This window comes from Acanthochromis polyacanthus, chromosome 3, assembly GCF_021347895.1.
Source record: "Acanthochromis polyacanthus isolate Apoly-LR-REF ecotype Palm Island chromosome 3, KAUST_Apoly_ChrSc, whole genome shotgun sequence".
NCBI lineage: Eukaryota > Metazoa > Chordata > Actinopteri > Pomacentridae > Acanthochromis > Acanthochromis polyacanthus.
In genome coordinates, this window is record NC_067115.1 from 46,273,540 (window position 1) to 46,295,239 (window position 21,700).

Here is a 21,700-nt window from a genome sequence, read left to right on the forward strand (position 1 = left end):
AAAAATGTGAGTGAAAAAAAAGTGGGACGCTTTCGTCTTCTGGAAGCAGCAGCGATCCTAGCGCTACAGCCATGACAGTAGGCGTCTTTCTGTTACCATGGCGATGACGTTTTCCATTTTCCGGTGAGGCGACAGGGCGTCCCATTCCTGACGATCGTATTTATACCCTCCCCCTTCAATAATAGGTGCCCTCCACAGCTGCGAGTGTGACTTCTTTTGGAGTGAAACTCGGTAGTGGAGGGGGAGTGTGTAGGGGGCGGTTTGGGATTCAGCCCCCCTCCACTACCGAGTGTCACTCCAAAAGAAGTCACATTCGCAGCTGTGAAGGGCACCTTTTATTGAGGGGGGAGGGCAAGGGCGTAGGTTTGCATAGGGACGGTAGGGACATAACACTACCAACTTTTCAAGAGGGTCAAATTGTCCCCACCAACTTTTAAGCAACCTTATTTGCATGATATAATGAGTTCAGTTATATAGGTAATTTTGATTGTCTTTCCATATGTTATAAGGATAGAATTGACCCTACCATTATTAAGTGAATTATTTTCATTATGTTCAGACCAGGTTCAGACTTACCCCTTTTCACTTGCTGAATGTGCGTTTGATTGGCTGATAACTTGACCCCCCCCGCCCCCCACACGCACACTCACACGCACACTCACACAGCCCCGACAGAAATACCCAAGAAATAAACATGCCGCCTTCTCCGCCCACTTCGAAGAGGAGGGATATTAGAAGTTTTTTTTCGGCCAGCAGCAGCAGCAGAGGACACTGTAAGTAATGTAAAAAGACGTCAATGTTGTGGACGTGGGGAACACACCACTAATGTTGCTACTGAAAGTCCGACCTGCATCAGAGTTAGCGTAACATTAAACTGTGTGAACTTGCTAACCTGCAAAACTCGAGTAGGAAGCTGCTTAGAGAGAATTGTCCTCCTGTATGTGTTTTCTACTGTTAACGTTAATTAAACTGTGAGAAATGTCGTGAACTCTGCTGGAAAATATAGAACCAGAAAAACGTGAGCAAGAAGCTGCTTAGAGAGAGAGGTCCCAGTCTGTGTTTCACAGGAAAGTGTTGACAGTCAAAAAAAACCACATGCTGCTGTTTTTCTTCTTGTAAACGGCCTGGTTTAGAAGGAAAGAAGGCTAGAGCATGTTGTGACTTTACACTTTTGAAACCAAATACCTATTAGTGCATTTATTTATTAATTAAAATGTATTTAATTATTTTCTACATTACTTATTTAAAAATATTTTAATTTGCAGCCTATGCAGACATTTTTTCAGATAATCTACATTAATCATGATCGAGGTAAAAAGTTCAATTAATCCCGATTTAGATTTTTTCCATAATTGCTCAACCCACTGATGCACTTTAGAGAAGAAAATAAGGGAGAAGAAGATGAAAGAGACCAATTATGTCCCGTCCCCAGCAAAAAGTGTACATGCAGGTTATGCTGTTATATCGTCCCTACCAATGTTGAGACCAAACCTACGCCCTTGGGGGAGGGTATAAATACGATCGTCAGGAATGGGACGCCCTGTCGCCTCACCGGAAAATGGCATGTTTCAGCTCCTTCCACATATGTTCAATGGGATTCAGATCTGGGCTCATAGAAGGCCACTTTAGAATAGTCCAACGCTTTTCTCTCAGCCATTCTTGGGTGTTTTTGGCTGTGTGTTTTGGATCGTTGTCCTGTTGGAAGACCCATGACCTGCGACTGAGACCAAGCTTTCTGACACTAGGCAGCACATTTCTCTCCAGAATGCCTTGATAGTCTTCAGATTTCATCGTACCTTGCACACTTTCAAGACACCCTGTGCCAGATGCAGCAAAGCAGCCCCAAAACATTACTGAGCCTCCTCCATGTTTCACCGTAGGGACAGTGTTCTTTTCTTCGTATGCTTGGTTTTTGAGTCTATGAACATAGAGTTGATGTGCCTTACCAAAAAGCTCCAGTTTGGTCTCATCTGTCCAAAGGACATTCTCCCAGAAGCTTTGTGGCTTGTCAACATGCATTTTTGCAAATTCCAGTCTGGCTTTTTTATGAGTTTTTTTCAGCAGTGGTGTCCTCCTTGGTCGTCTCCCATGAAGTCCACTTTGGCTCAAACAACGACGAATGGTGTGATCTGACACTGATGTACCTTGGCCTTGGAGTTCACCTTTAATTTCTTTGGAGGTTGCTCTGGGCTCTTTGGATACAATTCCAATGTCCTGGGACAATTCTCTCCTTCGCTTTCTGTTGTCCATGTTCAGTGTGGTACACACCTTTTCACCAAACAGCAGGGTGACTACTTGTCTCCCTTTAAATAGGCAGACTGACTGATTATGAGTTTGGAAACACCTGTGATGTCAATTAAATGACACACCTGAGTTAATCATGTCACTCTGGTCAAATAGTTTTCAATCTTTTATAGAGGTACCATCATTTTTGTCCAGGCCTGTTTCATTAGTTTGTTTTTTTAAATAATTATGTTAATCAACAATTCAAAAGTGATGGCTGTTTTTGATTATTTAATTTTCAATAAATTTTTATTTATTGTTACTTTTGTGAGTTTCAAATGATTTCAGTGAGAATTGTGGGTTTTTCCTTCTTTAACTGAGGGGTACCAACAATTTTGTCCACGTGTGTACTTGTTTGAAAAGCTCTCATAGTCATAAAATTTACCATAATTATCAAGGAGCTGGTTTACAGTATATAAATTCTCCTCAGTCCAATTCTGTAAATATAAAGATTTGTTTCTATGTAAAATATATGTGTTGTTCCACAGAATACAATTGTGGGGAGAGAAGTTATGTTTGTAGAGCAGAGACCAACTAAGCAGAGCCTGCTGATGAAAATGAGCGAATTTCACAGGAAGTTTACCAACAGTAAAATGACAACGCAGAAGGAAATTCAGACCTCCCAATTTACTAGAAATATAATTTGGGAAAATATTCCACAAACTATATGGGTTTCTCAGAAATCTTTTTCACCAATTTACTTTTAAAATTTGATTGAATACAGTAAAGGTCAACACATCTAAACCTCCTTCAGCTAACGGATTTGATAAAATATCTTTTTTTATTTTATGAGCTTTGTTTTTCCACAAAAAATTAAACAAAATCTTATCAAGATCAGAGCAGAGGGATTTGGAGACATCTAGTGTTGAGAATAGGTAAGAGGTTCTTGACATTCCTTCTGCCTTGCTCAATAACACTCGACCATATATAGATAGATCTCTGGCAAGCCAGCTATTAAATTTCTTTTGAATGGTGTCAACTACAGATATAAATTATCAGTTGAATTTTTTTGCACTTTAGAAATCTTTACTCCCAGATATGTTACAGTATTTTTTACAGGAATGTCACAGATGTATGTAAGATCAGTATTATAAAGAGTTAAAATCTCAGATTTTTGTAAATTTAGTTTTAGTCCAGAGATGTCTGAGAATTTGGATATTACAGATAAAGCTGATGGTACTTCCCCAGAATTTTTTAAAAATATTGTTGTGTCATCGGCTAATTGAGATATTTTAATTTCTTCATCAAAAACCCTGATTCCCTTAAAAGAACTCTGTTGAATTAGATAATTTAAAATTTGTCCCACAAGTAAGAATATATACGGTGAGGCTGGGCAGCCTTGCTGCACCCCTTTGTTAATTTTGAATCTGTGAGATGTACCATAAAGCAGCTTTACTGCACTGTTATTATCTTTATAGGGTGTCTTAAAAGCTCTGACAAAGAAGCTTCCAAAATTAAAAAAAGATAGTGTTTCAAAAATAAATTTATGGCTAACTGTATCAAATGCTTTTTGATAGTCGAGGAAAAGAATTAAGGAATCATCAATAATTAAATCTTTATAATGAATAATATCTAAAATTAGTCTGATATTATCAGCAATATGACGCCCAGGCATGAAGACGTTTTGGGATTCGTGAATAATATCATTTAAGCCTCTTTTTAACCTTTTAGCCTAAAGGGATGCCAAAATTTTGTAATCATTATTTAGAAGTGTAATACCTCTCCAATTATCAATAATCAGCGGATCTTTATTTGGCTGTGGAATCAGAGTTATAAGTCCCTGTTTCATGGAGGTTGGCAACTCCTCATTGTTGATAGATTCATTATAAACTGCAAGAAGAAACTCTGAAATTTCAGAGGAAAATCTGAAATAAAATTCTGAGGTTAGGCCATCGTTACCTGGCGATTTATTGGGTTTAAGACTTTTGATTGCATTTTTTACCTCTTCAATAGACAGTGATTCATCACAGTCTTCTTTTAGATTATCACTTGCTTTTTTTTACATCTTTCAATGAATTTAGTACATTTGTACTGTCCGAACATAGATCTGTTTTATAGAGATTCCTGTAAAAGTTAGATACATATTCTGAAATTGTAGTATAATCTTCTGTCATTGAATTATTATTTAGTTTTGACAAAGAATTTCTTTCATAGTTTCGCTTTTCAATACTAAAAAAATATTTGCTGTTTTTCTCGCCCTCTTCAAGCCATTTTAGCCGAGATCTGATAAATGCACCTTGAGCTTTCTCCTTGTATAGCTCATCTAACTCCTCTTGATATTTCTGTAGTTGTGTCTTTAATCCTTCATCATCATCATCTATCATAAGAATAGTGATATCAGAAATATTTTTAATTAAAAGTATTTCTTTTTATTGTGATTTATCCTTTTACTGAAATTAATCACAAATTTTCTAATTTCATATTTAAGTAATTCCCAGCATTTTCCAAATTCATTATCATTTTTAGCTAGTATCCAATATTTTGTAATAAGTTTTTTAATAACAGTTGTAAGTTCATTATTGGTCAATATTGAGTTATTAATTTTCCAGTGGTTATATACCTTCCTATTAGTTTCATATGTGAAGGTAGCGTTTGTATATATCTATGGTAGCGACCATAGACTGTATATATATATATATATATATATATTTATTTATTTAGAACAGTATACACAAACAAACAAGGCACATATGATCATCATCATTAACGAACTTCCATCACAGATCGAGCAATCAGAGTAATTCCAAATAGAAAAGGAAAGGAGGGAGAGAGAAGGAAGAAGAAAAGAGAAAGAGATAGATTAAAAAAAAAATTGTGAAGGGACTTTTAAATTAAATCAAATTTATCTAATAAAGAAAACAAGTGAAGGGCTTTCCTATTTTCAATTAATTTTAAAGATTTACAAAAAAGTAAGAACTCATTCTTCCAGTGAGTAAAACAGGGTCTAGATTTAAAGTACCTGCATTTGTGAATAAAGAATTTCCCTGAAAGCAATAAAACATTCAGCATAAATTCTAGATTCTTGTCATCTTTAAACACACCAAACATAATAGAATCTTCTGTCAGGGGGAAAATAATGTTTTTTGAGAATAACCAGCTCCTTAAGTCACACCAAAAGAGATGTACCACATTGCAGTGAAAAAAAACATGGTTCAAATTTTCAACATCCACATCACAAAACACACAGTTATTTACATCCAAATTAAATCTTAGTCTTAGGAACTCATTTGTAGGGTAGATTTCATTCAAAAGTTTGAACTGAACTTCTTTGGCCTTGGGAGGTAATGGAAATGAGATATAATTTTTCATTATGTTTTTAATTTTCTCCACCTCAAATCGTTTCAAAATATATGCTCTTTTGATTGAATTTGGATAGAATTCATTTAACAACAGTCTTCTAATGGCATTGTTATTACATGCACGATCACAAAACTCAATCCCCCCAATGCACAATTGTCTCAATCTTTGGGAGACTTCAGAATTTCGTATATCTTCTTTTACCATTGTTCTCAAAGAGATCGGTATTGCACTTATTACTTTTGTGTATTCCTTGAAACTACATTGTATTTGGTATTTTTTGCAAAAGTCTTCATGTAATAACGGGTTCACATTTTCATCTAACAGGTGAGCAACAGCCCAGACTCCTTTTGAATTCCATTCCACCCTACAAACTGACTTCCTGTTCAGCAATATATATCGGTTATTCCAGATTGGTGTATTGTGAGGAGTAAAATTATGGCAGTATATTAATTTCGAATAGAGAAGAACTTGTTGATGAAAATCAGAAAGTTTGACTGGTAACGATCTACATTCAAAGTCACATCGCAACAGAAAGTCTATTCCCCCCACTTTCTTGAAAATCATGTTAGGAACAGTGAACCAAAGTGAATCCCTGTTTGTGAGAAAAGATTTTAGCCATTTTAATTTTAAGACGCCATTCATAATGTCAAAATCTATCGCGTTTATACCCCCATCTTCATACACTTTGACCATATCATTTTTCCTTATGTATTGACATCTGTTTCTCCATATAAATCTAAAGTTTAAAGTATTTCTCATTTTGATCATTTTCTTCGAAATTGGTAAAGAGAAGGCAGGGTAGATGACTCTAGACAGACTGTCCATTTTTGTTAATAACACCCTTCCAAAAATGGAGACATCTCTTTGAAGCCATCTATTTAACATAGATTTACATTTGTCCACCGTATCACAGATATTTAGTTTTTCAGTCAACATTTTATCCTTGGAGATGACAATTCCTAGGTATTTGACTTTCTTTTTCACTTCTATATTACACACAGATTGTAATTGGCAATCATGTAACGTTAGAATCTCACATTTTCTCAAATTGAGTTGTAAACCAGAGGCCTTTGAAAAAAAGTCAATAGATTGCAGAGCCAGTGAAACTTGATCAACCTTCTCCAGAAATAAAGTTGTGTCATCTGCTAGCTGACTTATCACAATTTCTTTCTCCAATACCTTCAACCTCCTAACCCTACTGGTTTTAATTAAAATAGATAACATTTCAGCAACCATTATGAACAATAATGGTGAGCTCCCACAACCCTGTCGAATGCCTCTCTTAATGTCAAACCTGGGAGATGTACCATGACCTAAACTTACCGAGCTATTAATCCCATTATACAGTATTCCAATAACATCTATAAATTTATTGCCAAAGCCAAAATGCTCTAAAGTTTTTAAAATAAAGGAATGTTCCACCGAATCAAAAGCTTTGTAAAAGTCTAAAAACAAAATGAATCCCTTTTCATGAACGACATGACTATAGTCGAGCAAATCCCATATAAGTCTAATATTATTGTGAATTGATCGGCCTTTTCAAAAACCAGATTGAGTCTGGCTAATTATTTCAGATATACCTACTTTAAGTCGAGCAGCAATAGCCCCTGAAAAAATTTTGTAGTCTATATTTAGCAGCGTAATTGGTCTAAGATTGTCCAATATCCTTTTGTCTTTGCCAGGTTTAGGGATTAAGGTGATCAAACCTTGTTTCATAGGAGGCATCAACTCTTTTTTCTCTATACATTCCTTGAGTGCATCAAACAACAAAATTCTGATTTCCTTCCAAAAGTATCGATAAAAATTTGTTGTGAGCCCATCTGACCCTGGGGATTTGTTTAAAGCCATCTTGGGAATAACAGCATCTAACTCTTCAATTCTTAAATCTGACTCACATAACTCTTTAAAGGACACTTCAATATGAGGGATAGAGTTCTTAATCTTGTCAAAAAAAAACATCAGCATCCTCTAAGGAATAATGTGAGGAATAGAGATCAGAGTAAAAGGCGAAAACTTCCTTTTCTATACTCTTAATATCTTTGTTTTCCACTCCATTGATAATCAGACTTGAGATAGAGTTTCTCGTTTGTCTACTTATTTCCAAATTACTAAAATAAGAAGAGTTCTTTTCTCCTGCCTCAATCCATTTTGCCCTCGACCTGATAAATGCACCCTGAGCCCTGTCAAGATAAAGATCATCCAATTTAGTTTGCAGCTCTATTAATTTCATCTTTTCCTCAGGACTCAAGGCTGGTCTATTACAAATCAGAGTTATATCCCTAAGTATTCTACTTTCATTGTCCCTTTTCTTCTTATTAAGTTCTTTGCCAAATTGAATAGAAAATTGTCTAATTTTAAATTTAGTAAACTCCCATTTGCCTATTTTACTTTCAAGTGAGTCATTATTGCCATTTTCCTTTATTAATTCTCTCATTTTGGTACAATACTCTTCGTTAAGCAACATCCTGGCATTAAATTTCCAGTATCCCTTATTTCTAATTTCCTTTCTGGTGGATTCTAAGATTAAATCTATGAAACAATGATCTGACAAGGGGGCTTTTGAGATTTTAGATTGTGAAACATTAGTCATAACACTATCACTTCCTAACCAATAATCAATCCTGGATTTGCAATCTCCATTAGGTTTAAACCATGAGTAACTTTTAACATCTGGGTTGAGTCTTCTCCAAACATCCGTTAAACCATTGTCGGCCATAAAGCCGTGAACAATGTCATTTTCCTGAGATTTCTCGAACCTTGGAGGCATCCTATCCACCCACTCATTTGGGGACAAGTTCCAGTCATCTCCCACCAAAACATATTCAGTAGGATATAAAGCCTTAAAATCAGAAATGACCTCAGTCACCTTTTGTAAAAGTTTACGATTTTGACGATCATTGTTGAAACCATAAATATTCGTTAAAACAAAAAACAGACTTTCCACTTTTAGCACCACCGTTAACCAATGACCCTCTCCATCTGCTTTATGTGTAACAATCTCTCCTGGGAATCTGTTGAATGCAATAGCCACACCTCCTGACCTATTAGAACCATGGCTGAATAAAATCCTGTCACCCCATTGATTAATCCAAAAGGAAGTGTGTGAGAGCTGAAGCTACCGTCCTTTACTCGTGCACTTTTCTTGATGATAAAAATTATCCACAGACTCCGATGTAAGACAAAAAAAAGATGTATTTATTCTAAAACTTTCCAGGGTAACTTACAGGAGTATTCCAAACAAATTTTTACCAACAAAAAATGCTACGGTATGAAAACCGTGTAGCTCCCTCAATAGACAAGCCTCAACTTGCCTGAACGGCCTCTGCCTTTTTCCCAATCCCACTCTTAAAGAAACAGTAACACCAACACAAGTGACTAAAACAAGTAAGAACAAACAAAACACGTTTTGGCTCCCACATTCCGGCCCCTAATTGTACTCTTAACAGAAGACAATTACCAAATATATATCAGGGAGCCAAATAAAAAGCACAGATTAGAGTCCCTTTGAATTAAGTCCTCCTTTCCATTGCAGGAGCTGAATTAGCTGCATTCGGCTTCCTGGAGAAGACACAATTTTGTGGTGGGTCTATCCAGTGTACTGGTCTTGGTCTTTATGCGGACCTGACGTATCTGTCCAAACTTGTCTGGAACTGTGTGGACCACTTTTCCCATTACCCAGGAGTTGCGTGGTGCAGAGTCGTCAACAACCAACACAATGTCTCCTATGGTAAAGTTGCGAGATGGGCGAAACCATTTGTGACGCTCTTGAAGCAAAGGCAGATATTCCCTTGTCCAGCGCTTCCAGAATATGTCTGCCATGTATTGAACCTGCTTCCATCTCCTTCGCGAGTAGAGGTCCTGGTTGTCAAACACTCATGGAGGAAGGGATGGTTTGCTCTTAAGGAGCAACAGATGATTTGGTGTAAGCTCCTCTAGGTCGTTAGAATCACTAGATGCCTCAGTTATGGGTCGACTGTTGATGATGGCCTCTGCCTCACACAACAGGGTATGTAGGTTCTCCTCATCAAGTTTCTGAAGCCTCAGGGTGACGTTCAGTATTTTCCTTATGGACTTGATCAGCCTCTCCCAAACCCCTCCATGGTGGGAGCCAGTGGGAGGATTGAATAGCCACTGGATGCCTCTTTGGTGCAGAGTGCTTTCGATCTTGGAGGTATTCCATTCCTGAATGGCTCTTTTTAATTCACGCTCAGCACCAACGAAATTTGTCCCGTTATCCGACCGTAGGACCTTCACCTGGCCTCTTCTGGCAATAAAGCGACGAAGAGCAGCTATGAAGGAATCTGTATCCAGTGAGGACACTACTTCCAAGTGTACAGCACGGATTGCCAGGCATGTAAAAATCACGCCATATCTTTTCACCGAACTTCTTCCCCGTTTGACCTCAAATGGGCCAAAGTAGTCCACACCTGTGTTGGTGAACGGTGGGTCATCTGGCAGGACTCTGTCTCCAGGAAGGTTGGCCATCTGCTGTTGACCTGTTGATCCGTGAGAGCGCCGACAAACTAGACACTTGGACAAGATTCTCCGGATAGCTAAGTGTGCGCCAGGGATCCAATACTTGACTCGCAACTTGGAGAGCACATGGTTGCAACCGCTGTGACCCAAGTTCTCATGGATGTCTCTCAGGATTAGCATCGCAATGTGCAGATCTTTATGCAAAATCGCTGGTTGCTTTGATTCCTCAGGCATAGCGGCTCTGCTGAGTCTTCCTCCTACTCTAACGATGCCTTCTTGGAGAACTGGGCTGAGCTTGAAAAGACAACTGCTTCTCTTTATGTTATCACCCCTTTTGAGTGCCTCAATTTCTTTGGAGAAGCACTTTCCTTGACAATAGCGAACAATCTCTTGTTCTGCTTCTTTAAGGTCTTCCTACGTAAGCTTACAAACAGTTGTTCTTGAAGAATCTGTCTTGAAGTTCATCATCCTTTGGTCAACTTCAGTTGGAGGAAGAGTAGTTTTCAACTCCTTCCTCTTTCGACACAAGTTCAGCAGAGTGCTCTTAACCTTAAGCATCCAACCGACTGCTTTCTTCAGGCGACTCCATGAAGAGAAGTACTGCACTAGCTCCAGTACTGCATCCTTTTGATCCACTGCAGTAGTAGCACAGACCACGAGATTCCTTACTTCTGGGTCCTCTGTGGTTAGTTCCTCAGGATGTTCTGGATTCCAGGGCCAATTTTGAGGGTCTTTGGTGAGAAATTCCGGCCCCTGTAACCAAGCATGGCTCTGGATGAATTTCTCTGCCATCAGGCCCCTTGATGCATAATCTGCAGGGTTCAGCGAGGAGCTGACATACCTCCACTGATGAGGTTCAGAGATCTTCAAGATGGCGTCCACACGGTTAGCAACGAAAGTACGGAATCTGCTTGTTCTGTTTCTGATATACTTCTGAACAGTTGTGCTATCAGTCCAGAATACGGACTCTTGGAGTTCCAGCTGCAGTTCCGACCTCAACATCTGGTCCATGCGTGCAGCCACAGTGGACGCAGTAAGCTCCATGCGAGGGATGGTCATCGGCTTAAGCGGAGCCACTCTAGCTTTCCCAATGACAAATGCACAATGGGGTTCATTATAGCTGTTCTTCTGTATCAAATAGCTAACTGTCCCATAGCCTTCTTCGCTGGCATCAGCGAAATGATGCAGTTGGTTGAACACTGCTTCACCGAAGCCTGCAGGTTTGAAACACCTAGGGATGCTGACATTCACTAGCTGTTGAAGTGCAGCTTTCCAGGCAAACCACTTGCTAGCTAACTCTTCAGGTATTTGGACATCCCAGCCTATCTTCTGCCTGGAGAGCTCTTGCAAAATTTTCTTGGCTGAGAGCACCACTGGCGCTAAAATACCAAGTGGGTCGTAAATTGAGCTCACGAGGGATAGGATGTTTCTCCTAGTGGGTGCTTTGTCTGGCATGACAATCTTAAACCTGAAGCTGTCGGACTCGATGCACCAATGAACTCCCAAGGCCCTTTCTATGGGAAGTGAATCCTGATCCAGGTCGAGGTCTTTCACCTCAGTTGCCTTGTTTCCTTCTGACATAGCAGACAGCACGACCCTGCTGTTGCTTACCCACTTGGTGAGCCTGAACCCACCCTTCTCACACACAGCTTGCAGGGTGCGGTACAATGATACTGCCTCTTCTTCAGAGTGAACTGATTTGAGACAGTCGTCTACATAGAAGTTGTGCAGCACTGTGTTGACTGCCTGAGCATTTGACTCAGTTTTGCTGTCCTCAGCACATTTTCGCAAAACAAAGTTGGCGCAGCTTGGGGATGATGTTGCACCAAACAAATGCACAACCATTTTATACTCCACTGGCTCTTGAGTGATGTCGCCTGATGTCCACCAGAGAAACCGAAGAAGGTCAGAGTCCTCCTCAGGCACTTTCACTTGGTGGAACATCGCTTCCACATCAGCCATGACTGCCACCTCTTCTTGTCTAAATCTGGCTATCACACCAAGGAGTGTGCTGGTTAAGTTTGGTCCTTGTAGCAGCTGTTCATTGAGAGTGGTGCCTTGGTATGATGCTCCACAATTGAAAACCACTCTGAGCGTCTTCTTCCTTGGGTGATATACCCCATGATGTGGCAGGTACCAAACTCTACCATTGTTCCGACTGATATCTTTGCTGGGTACCCGCACAGCATAACCCTTACTGATGATGCTGTCCATGAATGATGTGTACTCTGCGCGAAAGGTTGGATTCTTCACGAACTTTCGCTTTAGGTTCAAAGCACGTTGCTCGGCTACCTTTCGATTGTTGGGCATCTTCAGGTCTTTATTTCTCAGTGGCAAGGCGATGCTGTAATGTCCATCCATGAGTTTAGCCGACTGTGTGACTTGGTCGAGGAACTGATGATCTTCCCTAGACATTTCCAGTGTCTCATGTCGGTTGCACTCAGGAAAGTCACACCTTAACTGTTGATTCCAGAGTTCCTCCAATCTGGTAACTGATATTCGGTTGGCCTGAACCCGCATCAGCCCGCGCACTGTGCTATGTCCAGCATTCTCCCGGATTGGTCCATTAATAGTCCAGCCGAGGCGTGTTCTTACAGCATATGGGCCGTTCTCCACACTAGCTATAACTTGCCAGGGTTCGATAGCTTTTGGCGCATTGGTCCCAATAAGCAGTCCTATCTCTGCATCTATTTGCGGAAGAGACACCTCCTTTAGATGTGGCCACCTGTCAACGTCCTCTTGTAAAGGAACATTATCCTTTGTTGCAGGAATGGTTTCCTGGGAAAATACATCCGGAAGTTCCAAAAAATCATTGCATTCCAATCTGCTCACTTCCAAACCAGCCACCACATGACTGTTCACAATTTTTTCCCCTCCCATGGTCCTCAATAAAATGTGTGTTTTTCTGCCTGTGAGGTTTAGCTCTTTCATTAGATCCGCAGTACAGAAACATGCAGTACTGCCAGGGTCGAGGAAAGCATAAGTTGTTGTCACCTTTTGACCCTTGTTGCTCTTTACTTGAACAGGAACAATGGCTAAGATGCTCTCCATGTTCTCAGCAGTTGTAGCTCCATTGGTTGTAGCACTGGTGCCCACAAACCCACTTACTACAGACTCTTTTCCTGACGACCTTTCCTCGCTTTCCAATAATTCACGTTCTGTCCCTGTGTCTTTGTTTGTAGTGCCATTCTTGGCTTTTGTGTGTAGCACTGTAGGATGCAACTGTGTGCAGACTTGACAAGTCATCTTCTCATTACATGAGCTACTCATGTGACCCCTTTTTAGACAGCTGAAACACAAACCTTTGGCTCGCAAGAAGTCAATCTTTTCCTTATGTAGTGATTTCTTCAATCTCTTGCACTGTTCCATTGAATGTTCTGCGCCATGACAGAAAAGACAGGGTGTGGAAAATGCATGCTCTTGGCTGACCGTAGTTTTGCTTCCTTGCTTAAACCTGGGACACACTGGCTCATTGCTTGTGAAAGTTGCCGCTGTGACGAAGCCTCTCTTGGTCTCACTTTTCCTATGCGACCTTTCATCCATTTGGCCTTTAGATGAGCTCTTTGATGAGTCCTTTATATCACCAAACAGTGGGTGCAACACTTCTTTAGCTTGCTTATTAATGAAATCTACAAGATCGTTGAACTTGGCTCTACGATAACCATGGTCCTGAATGCTACAGACAACACTCCTCCATCTTTCCCTCAGCTTATATGGGAGCTTGGCAACCATAGCACGCATGTTAGCTACGTTGTCAAGCTCTTCCATATACTCCACACCAGCCATAGCATTACGACATGCTGTGAGATAGAGGCCAAAAGACTGCAGAGATTCTCCGTCATCAGACTTGATGGTGGGCCAGTTCAAAGCTTTAATGTATGCCACTGAAATCTTATAAGCATTTCCAAAGTGTTCTTCTAAAAGTCTCTTAGCTTCGCTGTAGCCATGCTCAGGTTTCATATGGAGACAGCTTCTTACCAGCTCCCTAGGCTGTCCGGCAGTATACTGCTCCAGAAAATGGAGGCGGTCTTTGCTGCTCTCTGTCTTGTTTTCTACTCCATGTTCAAATGCTCTTTTGAACAGCAGATATTCTAAAGGGTCTCCCTTGAACACCGGAATGCTTTGAGGAGGCAGTGAAGCTAGTCTCTGCTGGATTGTTAACATTTCAGCAACACCCCGCAAAGTTTCTGGCACCTGTGCGGGAGGCTGAACTGCTGCAGTGGCTGATGGCTGGATATGAGGCTGACTTCTGTTACCTTGCACTGCTTGTCCATCAGTGTGTGAGGAGCATTTTGAGCCTACATTAGAGTTCGTTCCATCCCGACTCGGTGCCTTGGATGACACACGCAACTCTTCGAACTCATCCAAGATCTTAAGTTTAGCATCTGACATCGCTAAGGCAGTTTGAATCTCTAAATTGTCTTTCTCTCTTTTTATCTCAGCTTCCTGCTCCTCCAAAGTCTGTTTCTTCTTCAAAGCGGATGCCTTTGCTAGCAATGCGGCTCTCTCCAATTGCGTCTTAAGCCGAGTAGATGAAGCCGATGATGATGCACGGGAAGACCGCACAGAACCTGGCTTTGAACGTTGCTTACACGATGGCGAGGATGCACTAGAAACACTATCAGATGGCTGAACTGCTTCATCATATTCTTTGGCTTCATTAACGCGCATATTAGCTTCTGTAATCCAATCCTCAGCCCTTTTTGCAAATTCCTTAAAGCCATCAGCCTTAGGCTCAAACCAGTTAGCTTGATCTCTTTTCGTGTCTTCTTCAGAAAGTTGGTAAAAGATGTCCTTTGCACTGCGATTCAATTCACAGAACTCTTCAAACAGCCTCTTAAACTCTTCGATTTTGGTTTGAATTGCTGGTAAGCTAGCATCGCCACCATCATCCATTGCTTTACTAATCTGGTTCATTTTACCCGTTAGCTTAGAAAGCTTTGCCTTGCGTGCGCTAACAGCACGTTGCAGCCTTTCCTCCATAGCTTTCGTAGAGGTGTCTGCGCTAACATCCGCAGCTGTGTTTGTATCTTCCTCTCTTTGCTCCATGTCTCATGCAAATTACACATGAGCTTAATGACGTAGCTGGGTCTGAACACGAAAGCCACCAAACTTGACACTGTCTATGTATCTCCTTTAGGGATGATGTTGCAGCTAGCTAGTTAACTAGCACATTACTCAGCATCTTTCCTATAAACTGCGAGTTAGCCTTTACTCACGACCACCGTGTCCTGATGTATGTGTAATTCCTTTTTTTCCTTGGGGTTTCCAATCCTTTATCTGTCCATTAGTCCACGTGGAGCAGGTTTTCATTCGAATGTGAGAGCTGAAGCTACCGTCCTTTACTCGTGCACTTTTCTTGATGATAAAAAATATCCACAGACTCCGATGTAAGACAAAAAAAAGACGTATTTATTCTAAAACTTTCCAGGGTAACTTGCAGGAGTATTCCAAACAAATTTTTACCAACAAAAAATGCTACAGTATGAAAACCGTGTAGCTCCCTCAATAGACAAGCCTCAACTTGCCTGAACGGCCTTTGCCTTTTTCCCAATCCCACTCTTAAAGAAACAGTAACACCAACACAAGTGACTAAAACAAGTAAGAACAAACAAAACACGTTTTGGCTCCCACAAAGTGTCCTCCTCTGTAGAATGAGTCTCCTGTAAAAGTAAGCAATTAGACTTTTGCCCTTTACAAAACAAAAAAAGTGCTTTCCTCTTCACAATGTCCTTGAGGCCCCTCACATTTAATGAACCAAAAGAAAGTTTAACATTTTCCATGAACCTAAAGAAGAAAAGGAGAAGAAAGACAGAAAGGAAAAAAGTGCAACTACTACCTTAACACAACCTCCTCAGATAGTAAGCGAACCTAAATTCAACAGTGTTTAACGTCCCTTCATAAAAGTTTCCACTATGTTATCAATAAAGTTATTTCTTTTTTACTTGTTGTCGATTCGGCGTCCTTCAATGAAACCATGTGGCCCTCGGAAGAAAGCCACCTTCCCCTCTTTTCTCGCCTGTTCAATTTGTGGCCAAAGGCGTCTCCTCTCCTCCCAGTCCTCCCGTGGTAACACCTCCGCAAAGCGGATCTTTTTCTCCTTGCATACCTGAGAGTTCTTGGTCCGGCGCCAGATTTCATCTTTCATCCATCTCCTTGTAAATAGCACGATGACATGCCTGACTTTGTTATCCATCTTCCTTCCAACTCTATAGACAACATCAACTGCTTCCTCCATCTTCGTCTCCAAGTCTGGGGCAATTTTCTGGAGAATTTCAACAACTTGCACTCGGATATCTTCACCTTCTCTCTCCTCCAGGCCCTTAATGTGGAGAGACCACCTCATTCTGTACCGTTCTTGTTCTTTCACTCTTTCCTTTAACTCACAGTTGTCTCTTCCCAGCTGGGCATTTTGCTTTTCCAGTTCCTGAACTTTCTTCTTGCACTCGTTCAGCTCCTCAGCATTAAACTGGACTGCTTTGGCTAAGCTAGCTAACATCACGCTGCTTTGTCTTGTTTGATCCCTTAAATCCCCTAGCTGCGCATCAACTCGACTTTCAAGTCTCTGTATTGCTTCCATTATGGCATTGTTAGAAACTTCATTATGCTCCTCACCAGATTTCGCCTTTTTCTCTGCAGGATTCTTCACTGGTGTTACTGGGCCCGAGACACAGCCCCGATCTCGCTTATTTAACGTTGTAGTCTCCATGGCATAGTCGTGCTCCCCTAACCCGCGGTCGTCTTTACGATCACCGTTCGGTGAGGATTTCGAACCTTTGTTGTCCATCACAAGTTTGGCCGGCTTAATAACCCTCTTGTCTTGCATTTTGTCACTTCAGAGTGGATTGTTAACCCGTTTTAATTTAACTTTGGGACTTGTTTGCAGGAGCTACAATCAGACACTGCTGCTCAATCCGCCATCTTCTGCCGATCCATAGACTGTACATATAATGGACGTAGCATCTGGCTCCAGAATTGAAGCCAACCCGGAAGTGTCAAAAACTTGCAATATCCCGCCGTCCGCTAGGGTTGGCTCCAAAAAGCTTTTGCTCCATAGACCCCAATTCATTTTTGGAAAAAATAAAATTTGATAGACTGATTTTCTACAGCTCAGGATTTTTTTCCTGTTAGTTTTCATGGTCAAAATGAGAAATCAGGTGGCCGATCTTAAAATAAATCAATACTGAATTTTAAATAAATCGTTAAAGTTGGCGGAGTCAGGGGGCGTGGCTATACTTGATAGACAGCAACAGAAGCCTCTGCGGTAAAACGTGGGCGGGATAAGAGAGTCCTCAGCCAATCCTGTCCCTAGTTGCTCTCCGGTCCAGTCTGTTTGATGACGCTTTTTACGTCACTGGCTCCAAGAAATCCAAAACGGCGACCAGGAAGTAGCAAAATCCGGGCTTCATTTTTTTTTTTTCATATTTCTTTATTACAAAGAATAACAACAGCAGTTATTAAAATGTACAAACATACAGACAACACAACAGCCAGGGGGGAAGGCTGCTAAATAAACACAGAAAATAAAGAGCACAAATGATAGGTCTTCATGGCTTTCTTATTATTTGAGTCACATATACTTTCCAAGTACTTTTCTGTTTCCTTTTGAAATCCAAAAAAACAGGGATTCGAATGGCTAAACTTGGCTTTGTGTATATGATATTTACCCAATATAATTATTAGATTTATGACATACAGTTCTTTTTGTTTTTTACTTTTAACATCATAAACACCAAAGAGCACATTGTCCCATTTTAAAAGAAAGTCTTTGTCAATTTTCAGAGTAATATAATGCAGTACCTCTTTCCTAAAGGTGGCAGTATAATGACAGTCCCAAAACAGGTGCATCAAAGTTTCAGGCTCACAACCACATAAGGAACAGTCCACACACACATCTCTCCCAAACCTCAACAAGTAGTGTTTGGTAGGATAGTATTTATGAATTATTTTTGTAAGATATTTCTCTAACTTTATTTGTAATTAAATATTTGTATGGAAGATTCCATATATGGACCCAGTTTAACCCATTGAAAATATTGGACCAGTACTGAACAACACATGTGGTAGTCGTAATATCAGTTTGAAATAAAGATCTGATGAGACAATTTTTTTTCTTAGTTGTGGTAGAAAAACACAAATGTCCAGCTGGTGTTAATGTGGGGTCTAATGAAGGACAGACTGGTTTTCCAGCACCTCTTAACAGAGTCAGGATACCGGAAGGAATGGCATCCATTACAATTGCAAAATCCTTGGGGGTAACAGGAATACCAAGTGTTTGAAGAAATTCTGTGTAGTTAAGCAAATTTCCATTATCACTGAGAAGCTGGGTAACCAAAACTATATTATTCTTGAACCAGGAGTTGAGAAATAAAGATTTGTTTTTGTATTTGATAAACTGATTCTTCCAAATGAAGCATCTGTGAGGAGAGAAGTTGTGCTTATAGATTAAGGACCATGCCAACAACATCTGCCGGTGAAAGTTCGACAGAGCTAGGGGAAGTTTATCTATTTTATAATCACACAATAAAACAAATTCAAGGCCTCCAATGGCAGAAAAAATATATTTGGGTATAAAGTTCCAAGTGGATGTAGGATTATGAAAAAACTGCTTAATCCAGTTAACTTTAAAGGTATTGTTAAGAGTAGTGAAATCAAGAAAGTTTAGGCCGCCAGAGTCATAAGTGTTCATAATAACAGATTTTTTAACATAATGCGTCTTATTCTTCCATATAAAATTAAATAACAATTTGTCAATGGCACTGCATACCTGTTTTTCAACAGCAAGAGGGGTAGCTGCGTAAGTAAGTCGAGACAGCCCTTCTGCCTTGGTTAGTAGAACTCTACCTTTCAAAGACAGATCTCTTTGAAGCCACTGGTTCAGTTTTTTCCTTGTCTTGTCTATGATCACATTAAAATTTTCGTAACATCTATCTGTTTGATTTTTAACAATAGTAATTCCAAGGTAGGTGAGTTTGTTTCTAATAGGAATATTGTAAATTGTAGACTCATCACAGTCTTTGACAGGAAATAACTCACACTTCTTGAGATTTAAACAAAGCCCAGATGCTGCAGAGAATAAATCTATTGTATAGATAGCAATGGGGACCTGGGAGGGATTTTTTAAGAAGAGCGTGGTGTCATCAGCCAGTTGACTTATTATAATTTCTCTTTCTGCAATAAAGATACCTTTTAACAAGCTATTTTTTATATGAGTAGCAAGTAGTTGAGTACAAAGGATGAATAAGTAAGGGGAAGCAGGACAGCCCTGGCGTATGCCCCACTGTAAATCAAACCTTGGGGAAGTCCCATTTTTTAGTCTAATGGAACCGTTGCCTCTTGAATACATAGTTTTAACTGCTTTACAAAAGAAATCACCAAATCCAAAATGTTTAATTGTTTGAAAGATAAAATTATGTTCTACGGTATCAAACGCCTTGTAAAAGTCTAAGAAAAAGATAAAACTGTCATCAGAGCACAGAGAAGAGTAGTCTATTAAGTCTAAAACAAGGCGAATATTATTGGAGATATGTCTTCTTCTCATAAATCCCGATTGGGTCTCATCAATTACTGGGTCTAAGACATTCTTAAGCCGTTTAGCAAGTACAGATGCAAATACCTTATAATCACTGTTTAATAGTGAGATAAGTAGGTGGTCTTTTTTAGACTTTGGAATTAGTGCAATCAGGCCTTGTGTTAATGTAGGGGGTAAAGTTCCTCGTTCCACACTTTCTACAATTACTTTAAGTAAGAAGGGAGATAAATCTTCCATAAATGTTTGATAGAATTCAGCGGAAAGACCATCAACTCCAGGAGACTTGTTTTGAGGTGTTCCATTGCATAAGTGACTTCCTGTACAGTTATAGTTCCGTCACACATAACTTTGTCATCCTCAGTAATTTTAGTGACATTACTCAAAGAACTAAAGAATGAAGTTGCTGACTGATGACAGTAGTTGGTCTTGTAAAGATCCCTGTAAAAGCTGGAGCAAAAGTCAACAATTCTTCTAGGATCATCAGTTAGGTCACCATTAATGTTGAGTTTCTGGATTAAATTAATCTTTCCGTGATGTTTTTCTAGGCTAAAAAAATAGGCGGAATTTTGTTCTCCTGCTTCTATCCACTTCTTTCTTGATCTAACAAAGGCACCTTTAGCCTTTTGTAAATAGATTTCATTAAGTTTAGTTTGTTCTGAGATCAGATCAGAGCGCTCCTTTTGTGACATATCAGCAGGGTTTTTCTGAGATAATGAAATTATATTAGAAATTACTTTCTCTTCTTCTAGTCTTTGGTTTTTGGACAAGGTACTGCCATAGTTTCTCAAATATTGAGCAGTTTTAAATTTCATAAGTTCCCAATTGCTACCGTAAACATCATCAGCATTTGCCTTATTCCAGAATTGAGCTATTATCCTCTTTATGCCTGATTTAACTGCCTCATGTTTTAAGAGAGAACTGTTAAGCTTCCAGTAAGCATTCCTATTTATCTTTGTGGAAGCAGAATGTAAAGGAATAGACATGGCGACTGCATTATGATCAGTTAGTGGCGTTGTAATAATATTAACTTAAGTTTTATCAGTATTCAAGTTACTAGAAACTAACCAGAAATCAAGCCGTGATTTCCTAGTAGCAGTTCTATTACTCCCATGTATAGACACTGGAGTTACAATGTTGGTGTCTCCAAACATCAATTAAATTAAATTTCTGCATAAAGACTTTCAGATTTTCATTGACCGCAGCTGAGTTACGTGGAGGCCAACAGTCCAGATTATGGTCAAGTATCATGTTAAAATCACCCCCTATTACAATACCTGAGATAGGAAAGTTATTAGAAGCAGTTTGAATATGATTTTCTAAAGTTTCCAACAGGAGATTATTGTCATTATGTGAGTTATAGCCGTAGACATTAACAATTGCAATTATGGTGTTTTCAATGTCTATCACTTGGAAGATAAAATGGCCTGACGGGTCACAAATAGTTAACAACAAGGATCCTGAAAAGTTATGCTTTAGAATGGCAACACCGGCAGAGTGTTCAGATCCATGAGCCAACCACAGCTCATTACCCCATTGGGACCTCCAGAATTTACCATCATCAGGAACTGAATGAGAATCTTGGATAAAACAGAAATCAGTTTTGTGCTTCTTAGCAAACAGAAACAACGCCTTGCGCTTAATATTATTTCGCAACCCCCTGGCGTTAAAAGTAACAATGGATAAAGACATATTAATAACAAAAATTGAGATAACAAAATGTATATAGAGATAGGATAAACTTTAAGAGAATTAACTTCCTTATCAGGAGCTGACCAATCTTAGGTTCTATACTCAGTGAAACATATAAACTGTAAACAAAGAGAGGCACCTAGGTTTTCAGGCTTATCTTCACATCACATTAATTATAAGGCAATGAATATAAAAGAACTCCTGAGTAAAGTTGTCCGTGTTCATTCCTACAGTCTGATAGGGTGTAACTTTCAACTTGAACAATCAGCCTGCAAAACAATTAACCATAAGCATCATGTCCTAGAATTCCTCGGCATAAGCCTTGCAAACAGCCGTGTGGTTATCACCTTCAAGTAGTTGGAATCAGTTCAGTTCCTTCAGCAAAGGCTCGCCCTCCGATGTAGTAGGCAGTTTTCCCTT

The 21,700-nt window shown here is 39.7% G+C and overlaps 1 protein-coding gene across 24 annotated transcripts in view; it reads right to left on the reverse strand.

The window, feature by feature from the left end:
* Positions 1-21,700, reverse strand: part of LOC127533427 (gastrula zinc finger protein XlCGF26.1-like) — a 277,821-nt gene that overhangs the window by 102,650 nt on the left and 153,471 nt on the right. The gene's annotated exons all lie outside the window — the stretch shown is intronic.